The sequence below is a fragment of the Scylla paramamosain genome, chromosome 30 (assembly GCF_035594125.1).
Source record: "Scylla paramamosain isolate STU-SP2022 chromosome 30, ASM3559412v1, whole genome shotgun sequence".
Taxonomy (NCBI): domain Eukaryota; kingdom Metazoa; phylum Arthropoda; class Malacostraca; order Decapoda; family Portunidae; genus Scylla; species Scylla paramamosain.
In genome coordinates, this window is record NC_087180.1 from 16,601,615 (window position 1) to 16,609,114 (window position 7,500).

General features: G+C 42.0%; 1 long non-coding RNA gene across 1 annotated transcript in view; it reads left to right on the plus strand.

Moving 5' to 3' along the window:
- The first annotated feature begins 3,410 nt into the window (after nucleotides 1-3,410).
- LOC135116123 (uncharacterized) overlaps nucleotides 3,411-7,500 on the plus strand; it is a 45,926-nt gene continuing 41,836 nt past the window's right edge. Inside the window, exon 1 of the long non-coding RNA XR_010276165.1 lies at nucleotides 3,411-3,503. This is a non-coding gene — a long non-coding RNA (uncharacterized LOC135116123). The remainder of the gene's footprint in view (nucleotides 3,504-7,500) is intronic.

Sequence of the window (7,500 nt, forward strand, 5' to 3'; positions counted from 1 at the left end):
GTTGATTTCCTCCAAAAATCTGCCTGCTGGTGTAAACATCGTAGTTTTTTGGGGTTAAAACTCGAATGATCACCGTTAGTCTTCCTGGAATTCGAACCGCGCTGTTTTTTTTTTTTTTTTCTTCGCTTGTAAGAACCTTGTGGCGTCCTGAAAACCAGCCAGAATAGCCAGTAAAGGTTTCATTCACCTCAGAGGGAAGTTACTCCTATGCCGCGCCCATAATGGATCTGCCTTACATTATTTTTCAACGTCTCTAGTTTTTATCGCGACCTTAACCTAACCTAACCATTCACCGTTCGGAATATGACAAAACCCTCCCAACCCCGACGTCTCCAGCCTTTAACGCTGTCTAAACCTAATTTAACTATTTATTATTCAGGGTATAACGTAACTCACCCAAGACACTTTCATGTCTTGAGTCTATAAAGCGGCCTTAACCTAACCTAACCATGTAATACTCGTAATGTAACTTAACCTTCTCAACACACATCCACATTTCAAATCTTTAACGCTGTCTAAACCTAACCTAACCTAACCATTTAATACTCGTAATGTAACAACCTTCTCAACACACATCCACATTTCAAATCTTTAACGCTGTCTAAAATCTAACCTAACCTAACCATGTAATACTCGTAATGTAACTTAACCTTCTCAACACACATCCACATTTCAAATCTTTAACGTTGTCTAAACCTAACAACCTAATCTCCCAACACACATGTCTCTCGTATGATATTACCTAACCTAACCTAACTCTCTCAAGACAGCTCCACGTCTCCCTTATGATATTGCCCATTACTTCAGAGGGAGATAGTCATGGAAGTGAGTTATTACGTGATTTAATAGCTATATAGGCAGTCTTTTCGCTCAGCCCATGCCCCGTAGGTAGAAACTTGTCTCCTCCGCCTCGCTACTCCTATCAGGTTCCCCCACACTCTCTGGCCAGCACTAAGGGACTGATATTGACTCTGCCGCAAAATACAGAGATTCTCGGCTATTCCTTGAGTTATTTTTACTTGTTTCTCTTCAACTATATAATCTTCACTATTCTTCCAGTCATTTTGCTCTATTTTTCTTCTTCATTGGGCTAATATGTTTCTTTTATTAACTACAAAGACATCTAACTACAGAGACATTACCTACTACTCCTACTGTCATTTTTCTCCACCTCATTCTCTTAACAGTCTAGTAATTTTCTTTCCTGTTATAAAATCGCACTTAGTCATCATTTAACTACAAAGCTTTCAGGAAAAAGGTATTTTAGTTACTGAACTGTTTTTCGTATCTACTATTCTGCTTCTCATTTTTTTTTTACTCTTAACAGTCTAGCGTACATTTATTTTCTTCAGTATACTACAGATATACTACAAAGTTCTAAGATAAGGTGTATTTACTTTTTGAATTTTTTCCGTGTCTACTGTTCCGTTTTTATATATTGGGCCATTAAGAACACCACCATCACCTATTCGTGCTCTTAAACTCCACATTTCCCCAAATTAGAGCATTATAGTGTGTATTTCTACAGACACTTGGCGCCTCCAGGTGATGGCGAAGTCATTACCTACCTGAAAATTATCGTAAAAAGAAGTGTGAATAAATCCGCTAGAATTCATTAGTAATAAAACATTTCTTGCAGAATTTCATAATGGTAATACCTGAAATTTATAAGCTCCCGAGAGTCAAAGGTAAAAAAAAAAAAAAAAAACTGATATTTTCAGAATGGGGAAACGTAATTGAATATAATGTCCGAATAAAAGGGGGATACATTAACTGAATGAAGCCCAGCATTTGTCTTAGCTAAGCATCACGGAAGAGTCCTGAAACTGAACGATTATGTACACAAATGCAGGCCTAAGAGGGAGGGAAGTGGGTTTTAAGACGCCGGAGTGAGACCAGCCAGGCATAATATCAGAAGAAAAACAGGAATCTTGATATGAAAATAGGTAGTTCTTACTTTTAGATTGCGAACAGGTAAAACATGCAAATTAGCGTAGAACAGGTTACAGGTGAGTGCGTGGAGGCCGTGACGGTGTGTGTGTGCGTGTGTGTGTGTGTGTGTGTGTGTGTGTGTGTTTCCTAGTGGCTGGAGACGACAGGGTTTTTGCGCAATTACCCTAAAATTATTCAAAATTGTTTTCATCGAGCAGTAACTAAAGGAAAACTGACATAAACACACAAAGCTCGCGTGTTAGGCCACAATTACCATCAGAACACAAATTGCAGGATGCCTCAGATGAAGCCTTCAATTACTAAACCATTTACCAAAACGAAAACCGATACATTTCTTCAAGTCTTTACAGTAAACATGAGGCTTTTTTGGGGGGACTATAAAGAATCACTCAAAAAAAAATAATAATAAATAAATAAATAAAAAGATCACCCACCAGACGTCACAGGAACGAACTAACACCAGCTGCACAATTTGCTTAAGTTTCCCTGTCACTGTGCGAAGGAGGAAGAAAACGTGGTATACTCGCATGCATAAAATCCAGAAGGTAACTGTTTAACACACTCAGTGACATTGACACTCCGTTTAACTTCACACTCTTGTCAGATAATTGTGCGTAAATTTTCATATCCGTCCTCTTATTTCTACGTTTTTATCAGTTTTCCTTCTTTGATCCCGATCCGTTTACTTTATTCGCCCGATTCCGTGTCTTGCTTTCACTTCATTTGTATTAGCAGAAGCGCCCGCCTGAGATTATTCGTGGATTTTTTTTTTCTTTCTTGTTTTTATTCTTACCCTCCGTCTTTGGGCTTTGTCAGCGTTCATATATTAACAGAAGTGGAGCCGCTTGTCTGGTGCGCCACTATGCTGCGTTCCTTGATATCAATGTATTCTTTCTTCTCTCCCAAGTCCTTGTATGTATAAGTATTATTATTATTTTTTCTAAGAGGGATGGGGGGGGGGGGTATTTGTTACATGCTTAGCGTTTATATTCCTCACGGGGGACAAATGGTGCGATTGTCATTCAAGCTACAAAGAAAATCAAAATTAAGTGGCAGCTTCTGTGTTATTAATTGGGTTCATTGGCGTGGATATTACCTGCAGTGTCCGTGTTACTGGTAGTATTAGTAACAGTAGTAGTATTGTAGTGATAGTATTCGTGGTAGCAAGGAGAGTAGGAGCAGTAGTAGTAGCAGTAGTAGGAGGAGGAGGATAAGGGGAAAGAAGAGTAAAAACATCAAATTCTTATCCATATTTGCAGAAACTAATCATAACATTACATGACACAATCATTCAGCACTCACTACCTCTTCCACCCTCCCCCTTCCTCTCCACTCCCCTCCACATCCCTTCCTTCCCTCCCCTGCATCACTTCCCTCCCCTCCGTCTCTCCTTGTCCAGCCTCCCAAGTCACGTGATAAGGCCCACCAATCATCACCGCCCCAGTGACGTAACAGAGGCCAGCGACACCACACGTCCCTCACTGTGTGCTTGAGTGCCCTCGTGTCCGTGAGTCACCCGTGTCCTGTGGCGTACCTAAGCGTCAGTAAAGGTAGAGAGAGAGAGAGAGAGAGAGAGAGAGAGAGAGAGAGAGAGAGAGAGAGAGAGAGAGAGAGAGAGAGAGGTATTAAGTGTGTGATTCAAGCTAATGTGTTTTTTAGTCATATTTTCTCAAGTCTAGCGTGTGATTGTAGTGTTGGTGTGTTCGTGATAAGAAGGAGGATTTGATTGATTTACTAGCGTCGTTAGATAAGGAGGAGGAAGTGCAGGTGTGCTTAGTTCTTCAATCTGACAGTGATTTCCTCCCTTCCTTGTGATCTGGTAACATTGCGGGGTCCGGGTGAGCGAGGCGGTTCAGTGAGGCAGTGAGTGAAGTCTCGTGTGCTTCGGTGTACTTCGTTTTTCATTCTGGTTGGTGATGCGCGCTTTGGTGATGAATTATGTTAGTGCGTTTTGAAATAGTTGGTGTTGTATAATCTTGTAGGTGGTTTGTCTGAGGAAGTTAGTTAATCATTTTGTTTCAGAGGTAAGGAAATTATTGTATCGACTCTCTCTCTCTCTCTCTCTCTCTCTCTCTCTCTCTCTCTCTCTCTCTCTCAGGAACGTAATGTTTTGGCCGCAAGAGGCGCTGTAGCATATTACTATCACTTTGAATGCGTCAGGGGAACACACTATTTTCACAGGAACCTCAGCGTTTCTTTCACCAGGAAGCAACAAGTCACGCGTGATTATCAATAACGAAGGGGGCCTCATGTAAATTCCCGCCATTTGTCTGCGCGAATCACAAATCAAGTCGAACCTTTGGCATCTCGTGTTTGTTATGCAGAGTTAAGTAAAAAAAATTAATGCAAAAAAAGGAGGATGTAAAAAAGTTTTCTTCGTCTCTCAAAGGAAATTGTCAAAATGGAAAATGAGAGTAAATACAGGAAATTATTGGTGTGTGAAAAATAAATGATAGAAGGAAGTTTACACGCAGAAAACCTTGTAAGCAGAGACTAGTAAAATTTCATGGCTTTTTTAGAATAATGGCTATTTACTCGAGAAACGACCTAAATATTAGTCTTGGGTAATGGTCATGCACACTCCCCCATCAAGATATCACGGTAATAATATAAATAACCCTGAAAATCGCCCCAATGTAGCCTTGTATAAGAGCTACATTCCTTGAGCTAATTGGACATCAAATGAGTCTACTAAGGAGGAGAAATACTGAGCAAGATTTGAGTATGAAGGAGTCTGCATCTTGTCTGTCTTCCTCTTGATCTTCCTCCTCCTCCTCCTCCTCCTCCTCCTCCTCCTCCTGATTTAATACAAAGGCAGGGAAAACAAAGTGGTATATGCATAACGTTTCCTGAAGGATAGATTGCAGGGCGAGTTTCCTTCTCTGTTTGTCTTCATTGTTTGATATTGCTACTGAAGTGTTGAGTGGTTCCTGTTTGCTTTCTCTCTCTCTCTCTCTCTCTCTCTCTCTCTCTCTCTCTCTCTCTCTCTCTCTCTCTCTCTCTCTCTCTCTCTCTCTCTGTTCCTCCTTTCTTCTCTCCTTTACTTCTTGTCTTCTCCCTCTAGTCTCTTTCCTGTGCCACTCCACCCTCCTCCTCCTCCTCCTCCTCCTCCTCCAATCTGTCTCTTTGTCCCGGTTATATAATGTCTCCCTATACAAAATACTTAGACGCTCTCAGTAGATTAAGTTTTATGAAGACAAATGGATAGATTTATAGATATACGAGGATAGATAGACAGATATATGGCGAGATTAAGGGACTGATAGGTGGATAGATAGAGTAATTCAACACACGTGCAAAAAAATACAAGTGACAGATGGAGAGATGGATGGAGATATATAAAGATAGATGGACTGATAGATAATATGGATGTTTATTGATCTATGAGGGAAAAATGCACACACACACACACACACACACACACACACACACACACATTACAGATGAACTAGTAGAGAGAAAGATAGATAGATGAAAAGAATACAATGATTCATGTGCGCAAAAAAATACAAGTGACAGGTAAGCCAGCTGTCGTTAGAGTTACCTGTCATGCTCACCTGTGTCGCGATGGTGGTGGTGGTGGTGGTGGTGTTGAGCTGACAGAGAAACAGAGAACAAACAGCAGCTGATTTGTTGTCCCTTACAAGACTGTCTGTCATAAGCTACACTATGTTAAGGAATGTGGGATAAGAAGGTTCAGAGAGAGAGAGAGAGAGAGAGAGAGAGAGAGAGAGAGAGAGAGAGAGAGAGAGAGAGAGAGAGAGAGAAACAAAGACATTGAGAACACGAACAAAGCAAAACTTAGACTAGGGACATAAATCAACACACACATGCACAGACATACACACGAACACAAGCAAGCACGTTAAGGCAGTAATAATAGACTAACACACACACACACACACACACACACACACACACACACACACTATAATACACTACACAACACACACACACTCTCTCTCTCTCTCTCTCTCTCTCTCTCTCTCTCTCTCTCTCTCTCTCTCTCTCTCTCTCTCTCTCTCTCTCTCAGTGACAACATCGTCCTGCTCTGTACCGGGCGACTCGAACATTATTACAGTCTGGCCAAGTCAACTCGTGGGGTTACATTAAGAAAAAGTCAAGGAGCATTAGTTTGGAACCGAGATCGCATCAGACCGAGTTCGCCAGAGGAAGACCGATTGTGTGACGGTGCGGAGTTAATGTTGATCCATGGCGAGGAGGAAGAGGAGAAGGAGGAGGAGGAGGTGGAAGACTAGGAGGAGGAGGGTAAGGGTGGAAAGAGGAGCAATCCAGAAGAGACGGAGGGGAAGAAAGGAGATTGAGGAGGTAGAGATGTCTAATAGTAGTAGTGGTGGTAGTAGTAGTAGTAGTAGTAGTAGTAGTAGTAGTAGTAGTAGTAGTAGTAGGGAATGTAAAGTTAATAATTTGGTAAGAAAGGAAATGATTAGCAGAAGTGGAAAGAGTTTTAATGTGTTGTGTTATAATGATGTACTGTACGTCTATCACACACACACACACACACACACACACACACACACACACACACACACACACATATCTACTTCACCATTTATCTTTCTGTCCATCTACATCATGAATTAGCAATGTATATAGACTCAAGATAAAGATAACATGTAAAAAGGAGATGGTACTACTACTCTCTCTCTCTCTCTCTCTCTCTCTCTCTCTCTCTCTCTCTCTCTCTCTCTCTCTCTCTCTCTCTCTCTCTCCCTCAATTAAACCTTGTGAAAATATAAGGCGATTTCGTGTAAAAGAAGTGACACAACATGAAAATATAAGTATTTTGATGCACCATTCATTCTTGCAATACCTCGAGCCGCGCATACGTGTCAATCTTCATAATCTTCCTGTAGGTGAGCGTGTGTGTGTGACGAGTGGCGGCATTAGGCAGGACAGGGTTAAGGAGAAGGCAGGGCGGATGAAGAGAAGCAGAGGCAGAGGTTGAAAGTCTCCTCGTATTAACGCACCAGTAACTCAGAGCGGGACTTGACAGAAGAACCTCCAGAATCACTCATAAATTTCCACCCCCTCTGTTTGTTACATGCGCCGCCTCGTGTAATTTTAGCGGGGACAGCGGCGACCCAGCGGCCTCCACCACTATCGCTAACACTTGCGCTACGGGGAACGAGATCACAAGGAGTAATTTTAGCGCCGTATAATAGAAATTACAGCTGCGTTTATTTGCCGTAATGCATGAGTGGCGGCCATCACCCGTCTTACCTGTGTCTGGAGGAGGGGGTGCACTGGAGGGGGCGCGGACCCACCTGTGAGGGGTGTGGTAGGGGAGTGGGGATCGAAGTGTGGGGGTGGGGGGTGCAAGGTATGAGACCAAATCGGGGAGACTATGAAGGCGCGCAAAATGGAGGAAGAATAATTGAAGAGACGTGAAATGATGGAGGAAGTTGGAAAAAGAGGAAGACAACGATAATAACTCAGACAGACTAAAAGTGTGATGAAAATGGACGTTTCAAGAAGCATTAAATCAAGAAGAACACAGACGCGGGGCAGGGAGGAAGCAAAACA